Source organism: Diceros bicornis, chromosome 16 (genome assembly GCF_020826845.1).
Source record: "Diceros bicornis minor isolate mBicDic1 chromosome 16, mDicBic1.mat.cur, whole genome shotgun sequence".
NCBI classification, from domain to species: Eukaryota; Metazoa; Chordata; class Mammalia; order Perissodactyla; family Rhinocerotidae; genus Diceros; species Diceros bicornis.
The window spans coordinates 3315226-3338060 of NC_080755.1; the positions used below are offsets into that span (position 1 = coordinate 3315226).

The window sequence follows — 22835 nt, forward strand, 5'->3', positions numbered from 1 at the left end:
AGATCAGGGGAAGGAGTCAGGGTAGGGGAGACAGCTGCGCACTCAGCATCCTTCCTTCCTGGGACAGAACTTGGTCCCAGCTGCTCGCTGTCTAGTCTTCTGGGGAAGCAGAGAATTCTTCTGGGGACACGACACACATCGGGTGTTAAGGATGTTGTGGGAGGTCAAGATTTGGCCATCCTAAAATATATCTCTTTACCTTGAATGTTTTCTCTGAAGGACATTTGACCTCCCCCACTAACTGCCTAAAGAATTTGACATGGTGGCTCCTTCCTGGAACAGATCGTCTAGCATGATGGCTGTAAAGATATTGTAGGATAGAGGTTACAATAGGAAAGGCACCAAGCCCCTTTTATCAAAAACTCTGTCTCTCCCTGACCACATTATCTATAGATGACCCTGAAAAGAATTGTTCTCCTGCCCTCTGAAGTCCCAGGCCACTACTCACCCCCAACACGTTCCTCGCCTTTAGCTGTAATACTTAAGCAAGCAGCTTAGACAGAGGGATGAGTTGCTCATTTCTGAGTTTCTCCCATGTATACATGTTATTAAACTTGGTATTATTTTCTCCTGCTAACTTGTCTTGTTAATTATTGGGCCAGCCATAAGAACCTTAAGGAAAAGGGCAGAGGGAGATTCTCCCTCTTCCCCCAACAGTTTTGGCGTAGTCGGCAGGATCCACACTGGTGGCAAGTTGCCTTCTCTGGCTGGAAGACCTGCCTTCTCCCTGGACTACTGCAGATGGTGAGATACGGGAACGCCTGACAAAAGCTGGCAAAAGGTAAGACTTCTTACCACGTCAGCCTCCTGGAATCTCTATCTGCGGAGTCCAATGGAAGGAAGTGGTGAGAATTTTTTCTCTTTCTAAATTTAGATTGGCAGGAGAAAATATTTGGGAAACTAGTTTCTTGTGCTTTTAGTGACTCTTGGTTTAAATTTGGTAGAGTACTCTTGGTTTTGATCTTGATCCCTTTTCCTCCCAGAGTAGTCTCTGTCTTGTTCTGTGTCTTGAGAACTTGGCTTTGTGACCAGTGAGAATATTCTCCTTGGTCTCCACCATACGGAAGGTGCATTTACTGGAGTGCACGTTGGTGGCAAGTCGAGTAGACTGGGGTTCCAAACTGTCTTTGTCCGGCTGTGCCAAGCTCTCAGGGGAGTTTGTCATAAAGTGCCCACTCCATAAGGTCTTTTGTCATCTTAACCTTTGTTGCTTGTTAGTGCCGGAAAAATCCCTTTCCAGTATCACCTGCCTGGTGTCACAGATTAGCGGGTCTGTGACTGGAGGCGTCCCACACTATTGTGGGAGACCGGAGACACCATCCATACCGCCTGTGCAATGAAGGTCTTTACTTTACTTTCTCTGAATATCTTTGGGAGTGAATTCTGTGGATCATGGGGGCTACATCATCTGCGCGCTCACCAGGGATGCCTCTTGCGTTCCTGGTAAAGATTTATTCTAAGCATGGAAAGTTACCTCCGGGTCTTTCCTTAAAAAGGCTTATTGGATCGAGTCACTATTGGAATAAATATACCAATGAAGATCCTACTCGTCAATGGCCAGACGACGGATTCTTTGAATTGGGAAAACTTCTAAATTGGGGAAAAAAATTGTTTTGAGAGCTCTCACATAATTATTTATTTGGTACCTAAGAAAAGGCCAGAAAAAGGAAGGGAGAAATTAGACTAGCCTTAAGACTTTGACTCAGGTTACAATTGAACTGAGAATATGTAAAAGTGTAAGTGTTGATAAGATTATAAAGGTTGGAATGTTTGAGCTAATTTTATATAAAGAGGTTACATCAACTTTGCCTGAGTATGTTTTAAAATGTCTGACTGGGAATGCTTCCCTTGTCCAAAATTAGAAGACGAAGACCTATTGATAAAAATCTTAATGATAACTATGTCTAAAGGTATAAGAGGTGATGAAATTTACATGAAATTTTGTAGGAAAAAAACTGATGTTATTTCTATTACAGAACTGGTTAACAAAAATAGTAATTTAAATGATGGCTAATTTTATCTAATGTCTTATGAAGTCTTGTAGGCAATCTAAATAATTATTGGGAATAAGTAACTAAATAGTTGTGAAAAAGATGAATGTTGGATGAACTTTAAACAATAATTATGTGTTACGGTGGTTATAGCTTCCAAACTCTTTTTGGTGACTTAAAACTTGAGAGTTTTGCTAAGTTTTATGATAAAAATTCTCTGAGTATCATCATTTCCAAATAACATAAGATATTAGACATTGATTGCTAAATGTACGTTTGTCTACTTTTGGCTTTTCATTACAGGAAAACTAAAAGGTGTTTTGGGTCTATTGGTAAACATGTGTTTTATTAAAAGATTGTACTATAAAGTAACATATGTCTAGAAATTATGATGTGTTTATAAATTTTCCAAGCCACAAGATACTAATGTAAAAGTCTATAATTGTTTACTTAGTTTTTACTTACAAATTAAGGTTTCTAAAGGTTAAAATTTCTAATTAGTATATGTGATTGAAGCTACCAAAAAATTAAGAAAAATATGTCTGTGTACAAGGAAAGATGTATAAAGAAGGAACAAAGAATGGAAATATTTTGTTTGATTGATTAAGAAAGATAAATTTGTCCTCAAGTACTAGGAGGGAAAAGAAAGACGTGGGACAAACTCTGAATGTAAAAAAAAAAAGTTATAGAAGGTTTGTAGAAAGAATTCTAGAAAAAGAGTTTTTACATGGTCAAGTTGGCTAAGATTAAAATAAATTTAATTAAGTAAATGAGTTTTAATATCAAGAGTAAGCTGGTACAAAATTATAATTTGGTCTTATTTCTCTTAAAAGGATAATTTTCTTAAACTTGATAAAGAGGTTATAAAAGATTTTTCTTTACCTTTGAGTAAGTCTACCTAAAAGACAGAAAAAAAAAAAACTGTTAAAATAATTTCCTGTGTTCAAAAGACTGAGGTCTCTCTATTAAGGCTTTTTGGACTGTTAATGCTCTGTTTGCTTTGACTTTTTATATTTTTGACAAGCTCCCCAAAATTCATATCTTAAATAAAGTGTTTTTTTTTCTTTGAGAATTTTCAAAGGGCCCTGGAACTTCTCAAAGAAATTTGCTCTCTTTCTATAAGGAGGAAGATACTAAACTTATTAGGCTTATTCAGTATGTTAAATTATATGGAAAGCATTGTCAGACAAGTGATGATAAGTCTGCTTAGGTGCTATTATGTGGGCAAATGTTATTGATATAGGTGTTTTAAAATTGTATAACATTACTGAAATGCTGATCTGTCCTGATTATCAGTCATAATTCTGGTTATTATTATTTTAAAGTGTTGTATGTCACAAAATTAACCAAATTTCTCTGTCAGTTGCCATTTTGAGGTCTTGTTGTTTACAGACTTATTTCTTTGCTCTAATGCTTTTGCAAAATGCATTCAACTTCAGAAAAATTCATGGAAAGGACTCTGACATCTACACTGGAATACAGGTTTCTGACAAACTTTCTGATCATAAAACTGAACTTGGTAAGAAATTACAGAAATCTGATGGAGAAACTGATGACTTCATGAAGCTGCTAACAAAAAGATTGGGATCAAAAGTGGATTACACAGGACTGAATGAACTGATAAGATGATTATAATTTTTATGATTTTTCATTTGAAGTATTGCTGAATTTTTAATGTTTTGTTTTTTCAGATTTAAGGAAAACTTTTTCTCTTTTCTCCTGAGCTAACTATGACATAACAATTTGGTAAATGATACTTTTGTAAGCAAAATTGAAATATTTATCTTTTTCTCTCTATCTGATCTCTCGAATTTGGAAACTCTTAGTGAGTGAGTATTGTTGTTTTCATGGCAATATAGTTATTTGCATAAGTTCAATAAGAATCTGTTCTCCTTGTAACAGGACACAATTGGAAACACTGGTTATATTACCAAGGTTGTGACTGGAACATCATATTTGAGATATAACCATACAGCTTTGGAGGAATGAAAATTGGACTTTATGGAATAAAGCCACGTGGAAATATTGGCCTGGTACCTTATGTTCCAAGCAGCACTTACCAGGATAAGTAAAGAATGTCACTTATCTGGCAGGTATAAGGAACCTCGAAATATTTTGGGGAACCTCGGAAGAGAGGAATTCACCCAAATCTATAGGTATTGCAGGCAAAGTCTGACAAAATCCTTGGCTTGGCTTTCCTGGCCTCGAGAGACCTTTAAAGTTCAATCTGAGATTCCTTATAAAAGTTCCAACAAAGCAGATTTAAAAGAGCCTATGTGATCAATTGCTATTCTTGCTGTACTTATGTAAATAATTGGGCCAACTCTATTGGAACTAGACTTATTTTGCAAACTAGTTTTAATTTTGCTATCTTAATAAAAATGAGGGTGAATTTAGAGAGAAAAAAGTATATTTCAGTAAAACCTCTAGTATACATTTGCGGATATTAGATCCTAGTTTTGTTGTCTTTTGAGGTTTTTGTTTTATATCTGTTGACTGGACTGGATCCTGATTTCTTCTAGTCTCCTAAAATATCTGGCTACAGATCTCCAAACTAACGTTTTTGATTTTTTCCATCATTTTCATTTGGAATCACTGAGAACTGAACCTGCCCTTTTTCCTGAAGCCTCACAAACTGAAGCTGATGGACTTGATATAAACTTGAGATGACCTGATGACATCATCAGAGACATTTTAAACTGCAAAAGATACTTTGACGCTGACATCTAAAAATCATCTTAACTGGCTGTTCTCTGACCTCAGAAACTGGTTTACAATTTGCTCCAACCATTAACCTTGTTTTTCTTTTGTTTCCATAGAAATGCTTCTATTAAATACTTGATTGCTTGCTTCCATAAAATAGGCATAACCCTGAGAGCCCATCTGCATCACCACCTTCCAAAAGGAACTTAATTGAACTGATCTATTATCAGGACTAAGAAATGTGTTCAGTGAGATGAAACAATCTACCAACACAGCTTCTGGACTATGAAGCTTCTTTAAGTTTCAAAAGGACTGTGAAACTTTTAGTTTCAAAGGTGGGACTGTGGGAGGTCAAGATTTGGCCATCCTAAAATATATCTCTTAACCTTGATTGTTTTCTCTGAAGGACATTTGACCTCCCCCACTAACTGCCTAAAGAATTTGACATGGTGGCTCCTTCCTGGAACAGATCTTCTAGCATGATGGCTGTAAAGATAATGTAGGATAGAGGTTACAATAGGAAATGCACCAAGCCCCTTTTATCAAAAACTCTGTCTCTCCCTGACCACATTATCTATAGATGACCCTGAAAAGAATTGTCCTCCTGCCCTCTGAAGTCCCAGGCCACTCCCCACCCCCAACACGTTCCTCACCTTTAGCTATAATACTTAAGCAAGCAGCTTAGACGGAGGGACGAGTTGCTCATGTCTGAGTTTCTCCCATGTATACATGTTATTAAACTTGGTATTATTTTCTCCTGCTAACCTGTCTTGTTGATTATTTGGCCAGCCATAAGAACCTTAAGGAAAAGGGCAGAGGGAGATTCTCCCTCTCCCCCCGACAATGTCATTGTCCTTTTTTAAACAAATTTTAGATCATGTCACGTGCTTCTCAGGACAGGAGGAGCCGCCTCAAGGGAAGACAGATCTTCTCCAGGAGCTGAAGGTCATCCAAGGAGAGCAGAGTCGAGGGCTGCAGAGCGCCACTGCTCTCCATCTCAGGGACACGTAGGTCTCCAACCCCTCACCCACTCCCGGCTGGCCCCCAGCGGTTCCCATTGCAGCCTCGGAGGCCCGCGCATGCGCAGGACCGGCGCTCATAGCGGCAGAGGCGCCAGCGAGCTGGAGCGCCCCAGGCGCGTGCACTGGAGGCGGGGTCCCTGGTGCGGAGGTGGTGCTGCAGGGGTTTGTGTGGTGGGAATTGGCGGTTTCTGGATCCTTTCTCCAGGATTTTCAGCGCTGGGGAGCTCTCCTTTCTACAGTGTGGAGGAGCGCTGGGCAGGAGGCAGCGCAGAGGTAGGTGCTGGGCGGTGGGCTCGGTTTGGAGATCTCCACCACAGATGGCGGGAGCGCGGTGTCGGGGGCGGGGGACGGGGCTCCTGGCAGGCTGCCCCAGGCGGTGGGAGCCCAACCTCTGGCTCAGGCTATTGGGCTCCTCATTGCCTTCATTAAACAAATAAACTTTCCTACTTCCTTGGGACCACTTTTACAGAAAAGCCTAATCCCATTAATGGTTTCTGATAATTGACTCTATATTTGCAAGGCGAACTTTGAAGCCTGTGAATTGTTGTAAACTGCATTTAATGAAAGAAGCTTTAAACAATCGTTGGTGCAAATTATGTAACTTCCTAATAATAACTCACCTTCTGTTAACATAGACTGATGACTGATCAATTGATGATTGACATAATCTGTACGGAATTTTGGTTTCAGTCAAAAAGATTTTCTAGGCAGTTGGTGCTAAAATTAAAATCGGATCAGGAGGAGGATTTTAGAAGTAGTGTGTAGTGTGTGTTTTGTCTCCGTACTCATTTAGATGTAAGAATTTAGATTTGGAAAGCCCAAGGAAAAAGAATTTTGAAATTTTGATTTGACTGACAAGGTGAAAGGTCATAGGGTCAAATACCGTAGGATATCATTTATATGATATTCTAGAAAAGATAAACCATAGGGAAAGACAACAGATTGTTAGTTGTCATTAGTTTTAATATTTAGTTAATCATTTAGTTTAATAGTTTAATCATTAGTTTTAATATTTCTGATTTAAAAAATACATTTTAATGATATCATCCTAATTATGCTTTTTGATGATACCAGAAGTTAATAACCTATTAAATTCTGCAGTAGGAAGAAATGACATGTTGGTTATTGGTGTCTTTGAAGTGTAAGTATTGGCGGTAATGAAATTTTTAAATACGCTTTTTTGGATTCTGAACTACTGATTTTTTTACTAGATCCTGTTGGACATGGCATATTACAAGATTCAAAAGGCTCTTTAAATTATTGTAGCAGGCTGAAGCTATTAAATTATAATGTAAGATCTTTATAGATGAAACAGGCAAAAATACAAAAAGCCCTTCATCATTTTATCTTTGTTAAAATCTTACCATATACATGAATGACTTTTGGCTAGACAGACCTGAACTTGACAAGATAGACTCATTAGTATGGTGAATTTGTTTTGGAATGTTAAAGTGGGAGAGGATATATAAGTTTTACCTGAGGGTGACCCAAGTCAATATGGTGGGTTTAGCTGTTTATACGCTCTTTCTGAGTTACGATCTTGATTAAAACGCTCATCATAGACATACCAAGAAATTTGGACCATTTTATGTATCAATATATTAAGATGTCCTATTTCTCTGATAGTTTCTGATTTCAGGGTGTCTGGGGAAAAGCAGTTTCTCAACATAGGTACTTTGGAATATAAATTTGGTTGTTGACTTATTGAATCATAGAATTGTTGAGTTGGAAATAATTTTAGTGGTCGTAGAGTCTAACCTCTTCATTTTCCAGGAAATGGAAAGTGAGGTTTCTCGAGTTAAGTTGTCCATAGTCTGAATGCTACGTAGTGGCAGAGTTGGAACTAAATGCTCAGATGCTTGTCTCAGGATTCCTAATACAGTGCTCTCTGTGCTACGTACTATTAAGGAGACAAAGCAGTGAGTTACCTTCTCAAATCATATATGTAGCCAGCAGGGTTGATTCTTTCCCATATGCGTTTTTTCCTTTCTTTTTTAAATAACTACTAACCACAATTAATTCATTCCCATACCATGTTTAATGACTATCCTTGTGCGTGTCTCCTTGAGCACATGTGTGGAGGACTCCCTAGAATGGACACCTGCCTGTGAGTGGATTGCTGGGCCAGAGGCTGACGTGCATCTGAAACTTGACGAGCTGCAGCCAAATCATCCTCTGAAGTTTTAACAATTTCCATTCCCACCAACAGTGTCTGAGTCACCCTTGCCCTGGGAATTGTCAGGTCAGCATTGTCAGATTTTTAAAGTTTTGCCAGTCTGATGGGTGAAAAATGATGTATTTGTTTTCCTCTTTGTACAACTGTTTTGACAAATTCATAGAGCTGTGCAACTACCAAAATTGAGATACAGAACAGTTCCAGCACCCAGAACTCCCTTCAGCTGCACTTTTGTAGTCATCTCTTCCCCCACCCTTAACCCCTGGCGACTAATGATCTGTTGTCTTTCCCTATGGTTTGTCTTTTCTCGAATATCATATAAATGGAATCTTACAGTATTTGGCCTTTTGAGTCTGGATTCTTTCATTTAGCACAATACATTTATTTGAGTGTTCATCCATGTTGTTGACTGTATCAGCACTTCCTTCTGTTTTATTGCTGAATGTAGTATCCATTGTGTGACTGTACCACAGTTTATCCATCCACCAGTTGAAGGACATTTGAGTTATTTTCAGTTTTGTCTTTTTTGACTATGAATAAAGCTGCTACAAATCTTTGCAAACAAGTTTTTGTGTGAACATAGGTCTTCTTGTCTTGAGTAAACACCTAGAAGTGGAATTGCTGGGTCACATGGTATCTGTATGTTTAACTTTATTTTAAAAACTGTTTGTGGTAGCAAAGTCATGGCCCACAACGATGTCCTAATGCCTGGAACCTGGGAATACATTAGTTTACTTGGCAAAGGTGAATTAAATTTGCAGATGAAATTAAGGTTGCTAATCAACTGACTTTAAAATAGGGAGATTATCCTGGGTTATCTAGGTGGGCCCAGTGCATCACAAAGACCCTTAAAAGGGAAAGAGAAGCAGCAGAGTAGAAAAAAGATGCAACAAGGGAAGCAGGGCCAGAGAGATGCCGAGTTCTTGGTTTTGAGGGTGGCAGAGAGGGGCCACAGCCTAAGGAATGTGGTGTTCTCTAGAAGCTTGAAAAGTCTAGGAAATGGATTAACCTTTAGAGTCCCCCAAAAAGAACCTAGCTCTGCCAACACCTTGATTTTAGCCCAAGGAGACCCATGTCAGACTGCTAACCTACAGAACTGTAAAACAATAAATCTGAGTTGTTTTAAGCCATGAAATTTGTGCTAATTTGTTAGCAGCATAACAAACTACACTTTAAAACTGTTTTCCAAAGAGGCTGAACCATTTTGTGTTCCCACCAGCAATGTAGGAGTGTTCCAGTTACTTTCCATCCTCACTAACACTTGGTATGTTCATCCTCTTTAATTCTAGTCATTCCAATAGGTAGGTAGCAGTATCTCAATGTGGTTTTTATGTGCATTTTTCTCAAGATTAATGATGTTGAGCATCTTTACATGTGCTTATTTGCCATCTGTGTATCTTTGGTGAAGTGTCCAAATATGTGCCCATTTTAAACTTGGATTTTCTTATTGCTGAGTTTTGAGAGTTCTTTATAGTTCTGTCAGATATGTGATTTGCAAAGGTCTTCTCCCAGTCTGTGGCTTGCCTTCTCCATCCTCTCACCAGTGTCTTTGGAAGGTCTGTGTAACGTAACTCGAGAGGCTCCACATGACCTTATCTTCCTTCGTTGAGAAACAGAGTGAGGTTGGATCACCTGAGTCCAATCAGACGTTGATCAGAGTTGGGGCCGGGTCTCACTTTTAGTAAAGCCAGCCCTTCCGCTTTCCCCCTGTTCCTGTTTGCTGTGCTCCTCTCCCCCGCACAGGGGTCTGGTTCTAAGTCTGGTAGATCTCTGTCTCCTCAAGTTTAGGAGCCCACAGAAAATTCAGCTACGCCCTTCAGATATCTCAGCGCAGCTCTCCAGCCTCTTACCTTAATATGGCAAATTCCCTGAAGGTCAGACTAGCAGTATGTTTGACTTAGGCCACTTCCACCACTTCTGGAGGTTTCACTTTGCTTTGTGGAAGCTTTTGGCCTAGTTCCCCAGATTCCTGTGTGGCACCAAAACGTAGCACAGGTGCTGTGAGGAAGAGCAGCTGTGTGTCTGAAAGCCCTCAGGTTTCCTCTGCCAGACCAGTCCTGCAGAATCACTACAAGTTTGGCTAGTTTCTCTTTTCCCTAGCCGAGGCTCTGACTGAGCAAGCCAGATCCTTGGCAAGCACCCAGAATTAGAAAATGCCTGCAGGGGAAAGAAAGATAAAAACTCTTGCTCACATAAAAGAGTTTTTCTTCTTTCTGGAATTTTAGTTGGTTGATTCTGAAGTTGTCTGATGCTCTAAAAATATAATTTATCTGTCTTTGTCCAGTTGTGCAGAAAGAGTGCTTTCCTGTCCTAGTCTCCTCTAAAACAGAAGTTCCCTTGTCATTAGTTTTTAACTCCATCAGTTATACATTGTCAATATTATTATTATTGGTAAAGTCATCCTTTCAATGATTTATTCAGATGTTTACCCTTTTTTATCCTCACAATCCATTTTTACATCTTAGCATTTTTTCTTCTATCAATTTTTTCCTTCTTAAAGTACATTCTTTTTTACTTTTTAAGTTTTTTCCTCGAGGAATATTAGCCCTGGGCTAACTTCTGTGCCAGTCTTCCTCTATTTTGTATGTGGGTCACCACCATGGCATGGTTGATGACTGGTGTACGTCCACGCCTGGGATCCAAACCCACAAACCCAGGCGTCTGAAGTGGAATGTGCTGAACTTAAACCACTACACCAGGTGGCTGGCCCCCTTAAAGTACATTCTTCAGAAGATCCTTAATGAGCATTTGTTCATGGTAATACTCTTAGTAAATGTTTACATAAAAATATCATTAATTCACCCCAGTTCTTGAGATATGGTTTGATTGGGTATACACTGAATGCTATTTTCTCTCTGTACCTCGAAGATTTAATCCAACACTCTGTTGCTTTCCATTGTTAAGAAATGTATCATAGTCTAAATGTAAGTCTCCATAAGTGTTCTGTTCCTCTGTGGGGCTTTGAATATCTTCTTTTGTATTTAGTATTCTTTGCTTTCCCTGTATGGATCTGGCTCTAGATTGTTTTTTTAATTGTACTTGAGATGTATTCAGCTGCCTGAATCCAGAATAGGATTCTTTTATTAATTCTGGAAATTTCTGTTATTATGTCTGAATATTCCTTAAATCATATATATATTTATATTATTTAATTCAAATATATATGCATATACTTATGTTATTTGTACACATTCAATATATATTCATTACATATATATTTATATTATTTAATTCAATATATTATATTACTCAACATAAAGATTTATATTATTCAAAAAATACACATATCTTATTTATATATATGATCCTGTACTTGACCAAACTCAAGCCAGGCTCCTTTGAGCCCTCTTCTTGACTAGGCCTCAATCTTGGCCTATAATAACTACGACCTCTCAGCACAAATGATTTCACCACACACACACATTATAAGACTTAAACGCTGACATAGTCTCTAACAGCTCAAATCCACATCCCTAGGATGACCCCTGCCCCCTTAAAGTGCCTGCCTGAGAATGCTCAAGGCAGCCAAAAGAATTGACTGTTCTGGCCAACACTTGATCATTGGCCCCTGACATCCCTTTCTTAGAGCATTTACCCAAAAGTGCTTACAACTGTGAATCTTTCCTCTGTCCTTTCGAGTTGTATATGTGTCTCCTATAACTGCATTTCTCAAGGTCCTGAAAACCATTCCTTGAGAAGAGGACAGGGTGTCTGTCTCCCAGACTCAGTGAGAGGAGAGAAGTGAAACTTTGATCATTTCCAACTAGCAAACACAACTGGCCAGATCACACTGCACTGACCAACACTCTGTAACTTTCCCTCCCTGACTCTTCTGAGCCCATGCTCACCCCCTGCCTACTGCCTCACTCTCCCTTTCAAATGCTCAGTCACCTCCGTACAACAAAATTGAGTTCAGTTCACCGTGTTCCCTCTTCCCTATTGCAGTGGTATATTACTGACTAAAATCTGTCCTGACCACTTTAACTACAGTCTGGCTTTGTGTATACTCTACAGTTAACACATATACAGATAATGTCATGCGTATGCATATATACGCATATACCAACATAACCATGGGCCCTCCAGGACGAGTTCAACTGACCTCATCTTATCAACAGAGTAGTTAAGAGTTTTCTTTCAGGAACTGAGATCCCTCATCCAGTTCAGGCCCGTTGAGACCACCAACCTATCAACTGGGCCTGCACAAATGCTTGATAAGTGACCTCTTTAACATCAGGGAGCTAAAAACTCCATCCTCAGATCATGGTAACACTACCAATTTGTGAACACATATCCAATGAAGAGCCATGAACCTTGACTATGCTTACACAGATCATCAATTACCTCACTTCTGGTATCACACTCCCTGATTTCAAAATATACTACAAAGCTATAGTAACCAAAACAGCATGGTACTGGCACAAAAACAGACACATCGATTAATGGAATAGAAGCGAAAACCCAGAAATAAACCCACACATCTGTGGACAGCTAATCTTCAACAAAGGAGCCAAGAACATACAATGGAGAAAAGAAAGTTTCTTCAACAAATGGTGTTGGGAAAACTGGACAGCCACATGCAAAAAAATGAAAGTAGACCATTACCTTACACCGTACACAAAAATTAACTCAAAATGGATTAAAGACTTAAATGTAAGACCTGAAACTATGAAACTTCTAGAAGAAAACCTAGGCAGTACGTTCTTTGACATCGGTCTTAGCAACATATTTTCAAGCACCATGTCTGATGGGGCAAGAGAAACAATAGAAAAAATAAACAAATGGGACTACATCAAACTAAAAAGCTTCTGCACAGCAAAGGAAACCATCAACAAAACGAAAAGACAACCTAAAAATTGAGAGAAGATATTTGCAAACCATACATCCGATAAGGGGTTAATCTCCAAAATATATAAAGAACTCGTGCATCGCAACAACAAAAAAACTACCAAGCCAATTAAAAAATGGGCAAAAGACCTGAACAGACATTTCTCCAAAGAAGATATACAGATGGCCAACAGGCACATGAAAACATGTTCAACATCATTAACTACCAGGGAAATGCAAATCAAAACTACAATGAGATATCACCTCACTCCCGTCAGAATGGTTATAATTAACAAGACAGGAAACAACAAGTGTTGGAGAGGATGTGGAGAGAAGGGAACTCTCATACACTGCTGGTGGGAGTGCAAACTGGTGCAGCCACTATGGAAAACAGTATGGAGATTCCTCAAAAAGTTAAGGATAGAACTACCATATGATCCAGCTATTCCACTGCTGGGTATTTATCCAAAGAACTTGAAAACACCAATGTGTTCACTGCAGCATTATTCACAATAGCCAAGACTTGGAAGCAACCTAAGTGCCCATCAAGGGATGAATGGCTAAAGAAGATGTGGTATATATACACAATGGAATACTACTGAGCCATGAGAAACGATGAAATCCAGCCATTTGTGACAACATGGATGGACATCGAGGGTATTATGCAAAGTGAAATAAGTCAGAGGGAGAAGGTCAAATACCGTATGATTTCCTTCATTAAGTAGTAGATAATAACAACAATAAACAAACACATAGAGACAGAGATTGGATTGGTGGTTACCAGAGGGGAAGGGGGGAGGGAGGAGGGAGAAAGGGATAATTCGTCACATGTGTGTGGTGATGGGTTGTAATTAGTATTTGGATGATGAACATGATGTAATCTATACAGACATAGAAGTATAATGATGTACACCTGAAATTTATACAATGTTATAAACCAATGTTGCTGAAATAAACAAAAAATTAAAAAAACAAACAAAAAAATACCTTCACCCCTAAGCCAATATCTTAATATTTGATTAAACTGCTTTATAATAAATCTTAATACATTGTAGAAAAAGAAAATCAATTACCTCACTTCTCCTTACTTCCAATCATCTACCTCCACATGTCAGATCACCCTGCCCTTCATCCCATAAATTGTGCCCCAAGCCCTGGATCGGGGAGACAGATCTGAGACAGACACATGCCCCCTGTTTCCTTGCAGATCAATCTCACAAAATAAAGCTACAATTCTTTTCCCAAGAGCTGATGCCAGAATAATTGGCTTTTTTAATGTGCATTGGGCAAGAGAACCTCAATATTGTGTGGTAACATCAATACATATATATACACTTAATGGATGTTTTATCTTCTTTTTTTTTTTTTTCTTTGCTGAGGAGGAGTCACCCTGAGCTAACATCTGTTGCCAACCTGCTTCTTTTTGCTAAGGAAGATTCACCTTGAGCTAACATCTGTGTCAGTCTTCCTCTACTTTGTGTGTGGGTTGCCGGCACAGCCTGGCCACTGATGAGTGGTGTAAGTCCATGCCCAGGAACTGAACCTGGGCTGCTGAAGTGGAGTTCTCTGAACTTAACCACTAGGCCATGGGACTGGTCCATCTCTAATTGTTTTGAAGATGTTACTAGATACGCAATTGAAGTTTCACTATGATCTCTGGATTTCCTTGTTGCTCTTTTAGTCCCTCACTTCAGTGTATGTGTTTCTTGCTCCATCTTTCATGCTAGAGGAATTCCTCAAATATCAAGTGGTCCTTGGCTACCCATTCATATTTCTGTGATGGGGAGGAAAACAGCTGAGTAGGATCTCTGTGGGCCTGATGGGGCCTGTGTCAGTCTGGATTCAGTGTTTCCTCAGGGGTGTAGAGTGTTGAACTATTAACAGGCAAACAGTGTTGGAGCCCACACTGATCTCTAAAAACATATTTATTCCACACATTCCCACAATGACAGACATCCTCTGAACACGTGGAAATGCTGACAACACACACCCACACCCACATACACACTATTCGCAAATGACCAGCAGCATTCAGACTGTAAACTACACCTGATAATGCACACTGATACTCAGAACATATACACAAACACACACACATACAGACCACTCACTGTCTCAGAGCCCACAGTGACTTGAACTCTCTAAACACACACAGACATCAACAAAACACACCTTCACGTGGATGCCATAATAGACATGCACCCTGTGGCCATACAGAATTGCTGAACACACACACATCCACACAACAAGGAACGTGGCTGTGTACGTATGGGCTTGATCAGGAGGTTTTTCACACCTCAGCATCAACATGGACACCCCAGGGAGAGAGGGAGAGGCAGAGGGTACAGGGACAAAATGTGGGGAGCAGTCAGGAGACAACCGCATAAAGCAAATATGATAACTGTAAAGCTGGTTGCTAAATGACATGTGACTCAAGGGTATGAGGACCCAAGAGGATCTGAAATGGTACAAAGGAGGTGACTGATACAAACTCATCACAAGATATTTAAATGTAAGGAACAGTGATATTTTAAAAGACACTGAGGAGAGTGCATCAAAGCTTAGATATAATTCCAAACAATGAATGACATGGAATTCTGGCCAAAGAACAGCCATATTGCTGTTAAAATTCCTATTTAAATGTTTCTTATAAAATTATAGAAATACTCATTGAAAAATGACAAATATTCATTGGTTTAAAACATTTAAAACATTTCAGGGTAAAATAACTGCAGGTTCCACTTTTACTGAGTAGCTTTCCTTGGGCAGCTAGAAAAGCAGGACAAAGCACACAGAGCAGCTGTGTGAAGGGTCAGAGAACATCCTGTGCAGACAGGACTTGGGAGTCTATAATCGCTGAGACGAGGGAAGCACAAGATTGTGAGCACCAGCTCCATACAGCTTCTCCCCTAAGACATTTGCTATTTCAACGATGAGAGAAGAGAGTCTGAGCAGAAAGAGGAGGAAAAATGAATTGAAATTTGGTTCCAGCCAAGTCCAGTAACTTCTGCTTCCAGTCAGATGTGGTAAAGGCAGAGCAACAATTAAACATTGATTTAATAAATACTGTATGTTTGAGAACACCAAAGGGATGTGGAAGCAAACAGGACTATATGAAATAAAATTTCAAGAAGGAAAGAGCCTTTTTAGGTGAGATTGCCACACATGCCCTCACCCAGGGGAATTTGCTTAATCTGGATTCTGATAATCAAACCTGTCTTACCAGAAAAACAATTAAAAGTATAATCTGTCATAATTGATCTATGTTAGCTTTTTAATATCACAAGCTTTGTTTGGATGTTAATTTTTATTGCCTCCACTAGAAGACTCTGTGAAGGGAAGGCCATTGTACCATTTGCCACATGATCTCCAGAACATTCTTCAGTTGGGGCTGTATGACTTCTATAAATATTTGTTAATTGTTGGTTTCATGAATGCTATGGACTGAATGTCTATGTAACCCAATTTCATACGTTAAAATCTTAATCCCCGATGTGAGGGTATTTGGAATTGGGGCCTTTGGGAGTTAATTAGCTTAGATGAGGCCATGAGTGTGAAGCCCCCATGATGGGATTAGTGCCCTTACAAGGAGATGGAGGGCCAGAGCTCTCTCTGCCAGATGAGGGTAGAGCAAGAAGCTGTCCTGCAAAACAGGAAGAAAGCTCTCACCAAAAACAAATCAGCTTGAACCTAGATCTTGAACATTCCAGTCTTCAGAATTGTGAGGAATGCATTTCTGTTGTTAAAAATGCCCAGTCTAGGGACGGCCCCGTGGCTCAGTGGCTAAGTGTGCATGCTCCACTTTGGCAGCCAGAGGGTTCACAGGTTCGGATCCCGGATGCACACTGATGCACCACTTGTCAAGCCATGCTGTGGCGGAATCCCATATAAAAAGTAGAGGAAAATGGGCACAGATGTTAGCCCAGGGCCTATCTTCCTTAGCAAAAGGAGGAGGATTGGCATCGGATCTTAGCTCAGGGCTGAGCTTCCTCACAAAAAAAAAAAAGAAAAACCCCAAAAGTGCCCCGTCTATGGGCCTGCCCCACTGCCTAGTGGTTAAGTTCACTGAGCTCTTCGGTAGCCTGGGTTTGGTTTCTGGACACAGACCTACACCAGCATCAGCAGCCATGCTGTGGGGGTGACTCACATACAAAATAGAGGAAGACTGGCATGGATGTTAGCTCATGATGAATCTTCCTCAGCAAAAAAAAATAAAGTACCCAGTCTATGGTATTTTTGTTACAGCATCTCATACTGACTAGGACACTGAGTGTGTGGATAAGTTCATTTAGATTGACGATCTTTCTTCTACATTACACGTTATTGCCAATGATTCCTGAATGGGTGTGAGTCAGATTTCACTTAAGGATCATGAAGACATTAGGGCCCTTCTTTGTAGTTATGCACATATTGATACACATGAAAACATGTTGCATCAAGTGATTTATTGACACCTTAGTCTCACACCTCATGCCATTAGCCTTCAGTGAACCTCAGTGTTAACAGCCAGTGCTTTGGGCAATAAAGGAAAGTCCCTGAACTGAAGAGGGGCCGGTATCCATCATGCACCTCCTGTCCTCTGCCCAGCCAGCTCCAGAGCAGGGTCAATTTACAAGATAGGCTTTTCTCCAGGCAGCTCTGTCTTCCTCCCATCCTGTTCTCATTTAGGATGATCTCACCAAGAGCAATGAGTGGAAATTGGGAGGGAAGAGCTACAGACGGCATCTCCCAGGGGAAATTCTTTGTGTTACATGATCTAGAATATGGATAACCTGGGCCGGCCTCCTGGCTTAGTGGTTACGTGCACACTCCACTATCAGCAGCCAGGGTTCAGGTCCCGGGCGCGCACCAACACACCACTTCTCCGGCCATGCTGAGGCCACGTCCCACATACAGCAACTAGAAGGATGTGCAACTATGACATACAACTATCTACTGGGGCTTTGCGGGAAAAAAAAGGAGGAGGATTGGCCATAAATGTTAGCTCAGAGCTGGTCTTCCTCAGCAAAAAGAGGAGGATTAGCATGGATGTTAGGTCAGGGCTGATCTTCCTCACAAAAATAAATAGATAGATAGATAGATAGATAGATAGATAGATAGATAGATAGATAGATAGGTAGAAAGAAAGAATATGGACAGCTGGCTGCTCTAAGGTGTCCTGAAAATGGAACCCTTCCCATGTCTGCAATATCCTTCCATGTCCTCTTTCCCCTCCATCTCTCTGTTCTTGGTGGCCAAATTCCCTTGGCAATGACAACAAAAAAATGAAAGTAGGGAATAGCCCATTTCCAGTCTCAGAATTCTATGAAATTTTACTGCCTATCCCCAGTCTCCCAGGACTGAGACCCTTTTTACTCTTTTAAGATTAGATTACATTTTAATCTGCTTTAATCAAAGTTTTCTCTCATCCTTGTTATGTATATACATATTCTAATACATAATATTGAAAACATTATTTTTGGCCCTACAATTTCCAGATGGATACATGCCTTTGTAATTATGTTTATAACTCCATTAACTATAGCAATTGGCTAAGTGATGAGTAGTAATGTACTAACACAGGAAAATGGCCCATTTTTATTCAACATAAAGTTTCATGTTTTCATCAAGACAAATACCTGAATACTTAATTGTTCAGCAAAAACTCTTACTGTGTACATGTAAGCAATTACAAATCTATTGTAGTTGGTTTACCTTGTTGATTATTCTTTGTTTCTGAACTGTACATTCAGCATTTCCATGAACACTTTAGAGTCCTGCATCTTTATCCTACCATTTTAAATACTAGGTCATCGACAAAAGTCCACATGACTTGTTCAGTTGTGTGCTAGTGGGTCCTTTGTAGGGTGTCTTCCTAGGTACATTTTCACATGGTCATCAACAAAAGTCCACATTACTCGTTCAGTTGTGTGCTAGTGGATCCTTTGTAGGGTGCCTTCCCGGGTACGTTTTCACATGCTCATTGACAAAAGTCCACATTACTTGTTCTGTTGTGTGCTAGTGGGTCCTTTGTAGGGTGTCTTCCTGGGTACCTTTTCCAATGTGAACTCCAGCTGATGGCCTTGTTACACTGATGTAAATACTGGTGTCTCCACAGATCATGGGGCCAATGATGTGGTCCTTTACAGAGTCATATATAAACTAATACTTTTCATTCAATTAGTGTAAGGAATGCTATGGAAAGTAGATTGGGGACAATTAATAAAAGAAGATTGATTATGAACATGTTGTTAGGGAGAAATATTGAACCTCTGGCTATAAAGGTTTACATTTTATGCAATTAATGAGCCACCCTAACAAACCCCGTTCATAGGCAGGGCTATATACACATAAAGGCTATAAAGGTTTATGTTTTATGCAAGTAATCAACCACCCTAGCAAACCCCGTTCATAGGCAGGGCTATATACACATATATATTAGATTAAGATTACATCATCTATTAGTTTGAATGTGCTTTTTTAAAGTACGCCTTGTTTCTCTTGCACTTTCGTACTGGGTGAAATATGGAATAGATAGAAACCGACTGGATTACTCTGGTCTGAACTCAGATCACGTAGGGCTTGAATTGTTCAACAAATGAGCCACTAACAGTGGCTACACCACTGGGATTTCCTGATGCAACATCGCGGTCATATGCCTTATTGTGGATATGGACTCTAGAATAGGATTGTTCTGTTATCCCGAGGGTAACTTGTTCTGTTGATCAACACTTTGGATCAATAAGTGATAAAATATTTTGATTAGCTGGTCTAAATTTTAATGACTCAGAGGTTATTTTCTTCTCTGAGGTCACCCCAACCAAAATTGTTAGTCCATTTAAGTTTTGTTATCCCTTGATTTGGCTTACCTTTGGTTTTTTTTTTAATTAATTGAAGCTCCATAGGGTCTTCTCGTCTTATTTTCTCATTCCTGCCTCTTCAGGGAAAGGTCAATATCACTGATTAAAAGTAAGAGAGAGTAAAACCCTCGAGTGGCCGTTCATACAAGCCCTCATTTAGACAACAAATGATGATGCTGCCTTTGCAGGGTCCAGTCACTGCGGCCTTTACACCGTGTCACTGGGCAAGCAGTGCCTGTAACACCAGAAATGCCAGAGGAGATGCTTTTGGTAAACAGGTGAGGGCTGTGTTTGCCGAGTTTCTCTTACTTTTTGAAATCTTTCCTTGAATGCCTACCTGTGTTGGGTTAACGATTAATGTAATAAATGATTATTGGGTTGAATTTATTTTATTGTCAACTTTCGGTGATTATCTGTTCTGATATAAGATTATGCAAGGAGAAATAATTCTTGTCCCTCATAGTAACAGTACTACTTCTATGAATTAATAGATTAATGCAGCATTAGATTAGGAGTTAGTTTCTGTGATTGAAATTAAGATAAGTATATTGTTGAACCTGAAGACTTTCTTAATTTGTGGCTGAATTTAGGCCAACTGGGTATTGTTTGTACTCCCTTTCTAAGGAAGGTTGTATCCTGTATCTAAAAGGCTGTACCTCTTTAGGGCTGGGTCGTGATGAGCAGGAGGCTGAACAAGTGTGGAGCTGGCTCTGGCCCAGAGGGATGAGCAAGAGACACAGGGCACCTGTTGCCACACACAGCCGCAGCAGACATCACCCATCAGTTCATGACATGCTTGGCTGCAGAGCCACCAGTCCTCAACAATGTGCACTCCGAAGCCACTCCCGGGCAGAGCAGGGGACTGTGATGAACCCATTTGCAGTCCCTGCTCCCCTAAGATGTGCTCCAGGCCTCCTCTCCCCACTTACTTCAGCAGCTCCTCACTGTCCTCAAGACTCAGGTCTTCAAGGCCCGCCAGCAGGCTGCTCCAGCAGTTCTCCTTCCTTACCATCGTCTCCCCTCACTGCTCACACTCTAGCTCCAGGGCAAGATACCTGTGGCTCCTGAGTGCTGCTCCTTGGCCTGGAAGGCTTTTCCTTCACCCCATCCACCCTGTGCACTCCTATTTACCCTTCAAGACTCGACTCCAGTGATGCTTCCTCGGGAAACCCTCCCTGACGCTCCATCTCCCCAGGCCTGCTCTGGGCCACCTCTCTGCCTCCTGCCCACATCCATCACTGCCGGGAACCTTGCTGGGCTCCCTTGTCTGTTCTCCACATCCAGCCCAGCCCATCAGGAGGGGAGGAAATGCTTAGGCTCAGGGCAACGGAGCAGATTCCTAGACTGTGGTGACACTGCCCACCCCAGGAGAAGTCATTCTTTGGTCACTTCCAGCTTAGGCCCAATGCAGCTCAGGGGGAGCCAGGACACAGGGATGATGGCCCTGCGCTCAGCGGTCACAGGGTTAGCGTAGGGAAAGGGCACAGGGGGCCGGACACAGGGAGGATGGCCCTGCGCTCAGCAGGTCACAGGGTCGGCCTAGGGAAAGGGCACAGGGGGCCACACACAGGGGTTCAGGACAAAACTTCAAGTCGACGATACCCTTGCTAAGGGCAGCAGGGGCCAAAGGCAGCTGCACAGCCTTTGAGATTTTCATCTGCTCCGAGAGTCCCAGGGCTGGATAGAAGGAACTCAGGAGGCCCATCTGAGGTGGAGGTCACCTCGGGGGCATGCAAGCAGAAGCTGAGGGTCCCACAGCAAGTGGAATCTGAAGAGGTGACCCTCAAATGTCTTGCAGCTCTAACGTCTCCGAGTTGGAAGTCAGTCCCCTCAGTCACAGCCTCTAGCTGCCCCCTCACAGGGCTGTGCCTCTCAAACACAGCTCCCAAGGCGAGTGGAGGCTGAGGGTGAAGGAAACCTCCTACCCGTGAGAACCACTGTGATCACAGCCTCCTGCAAGGGGCCAAGGATGATGAGCAAGGGACAGAAGGACTGACCCACACGACTTCCCCTCGGATGCTGAACATGCTTGTGATTCATGGGGCCAATCAGTATCTGTCCTCCTCCTCCACTCCTCTCTCCCCAAAAGGACATGTCAGTGTTTACTATGACATCCACAGACACATCAAGGGCATCTGGGAAGAATCATGTGTACATCTGGAGAGAAGGGAACTGTGAACACCAGTAATATCTGCATCCATGTGTGCAGACACCGACATCTACATACAGCTGTCACATTCCTCCAGCAGCCCCGGAATACTCCGCAATCACGCTGGTAGGTTTTGGCACATGGGAGCCAAACCAACTGGTGGTGTCCCCGAATGCCACCACTGCTGGGGCCTACCTTGATGTTGGGGGGAGGCAGGGTGCCATGCCCCATCTCACAAAAGTCTGGCTGGTGTCCAGGAGGGTCTCACAGCCTTCGACAATCATGCCCTCCATGGCTATGTTTTCCTGGATGCTCTCTGTCTCGTTTACTTCATTGTGCATTATCCTGTGGAGACAGAAAATAAGTCAGAGACAGGCTGCCCCCGTCTCTCAGGGAGAAGGGAATGCCAGGCCTCTGGCCAGACCTAAGAAGAAGGCCTGGCACCCAGGATTCTCAGGTGGAGCCTGTGGTCACGAAGGGGGAGAGAGAATGCATATTGAATGCCCACTGTGCTGGGCACTCTATGGGCATGAGCTCACATCAACCTTCTGACAGCCCAAAGAGAAAGGTGTTCTTATTTCAGAGTGAAGGAAATGGAGATTAATAGCTAGAAAACAGGTCTGATTTAAAAGTCTAAACCACGTGGAACAGAGATGGAAAAACTAGGAGGAGGATCGGAGTAGAGGAAAGAACCTTTCTTCACTATTCTGCCCCCCACACCACTACTGGCCTTATCTCCATCCATAGAACTCCACCCACCCATCCTGCCTCAGGGCCTTTGCACTTACGGTCTCCATCCCTCCCCCAATGCACGTTATACAGTTGCTTCCTTAATGTTCGGGCCCTGGAATGGCTTAGTTTTGGAACACCTGGCAATCCCACTGGCTCACAGAAAGACTGACTCCAGTAGGCTCCAGCACGTCTGGGGGGAGGAGGACACACCTTGCCCCTCAATCTGAGAATAATGACAACACTCTTATTTGTCATCTTCTGACTGCCGCAACACCCCTCCTCCAGAAGGTGGCGCCATTTAACTGCTTTTTAAAACTAGCATTGCTGGGAAAAGAGGCTTTTGAGTTGCCAACTTTGCTAAGAGCCTTGATGAGTTTTCAGGAGTCTTAGGAATTA

General features: G+C 41.4%; 1 long non-coding RNA gene across 1 annotated transcript; it reads right to left on the reverse strand.

The window, feature by feature from the left end:
• Positions 1-18793: 18793 nt before the first annotated feature.
• LOC131415233 (uncharacterized) lies at positions 18794-21983 on the reverse strand. The gene is made up of 3 exons (XR_009222378.1): positions 21903-21983; positions 19568-19657; positions 18794-18893 (listed from the first exon to the last, which is right to left on the reverse strand). It is a non-coding gene; the product is annotated as an uncharacterized LOC131415233 (long non-coding RNA).
• Between the last annotated feature and the right edge of the window lie 852 nt (positions 21984-22835).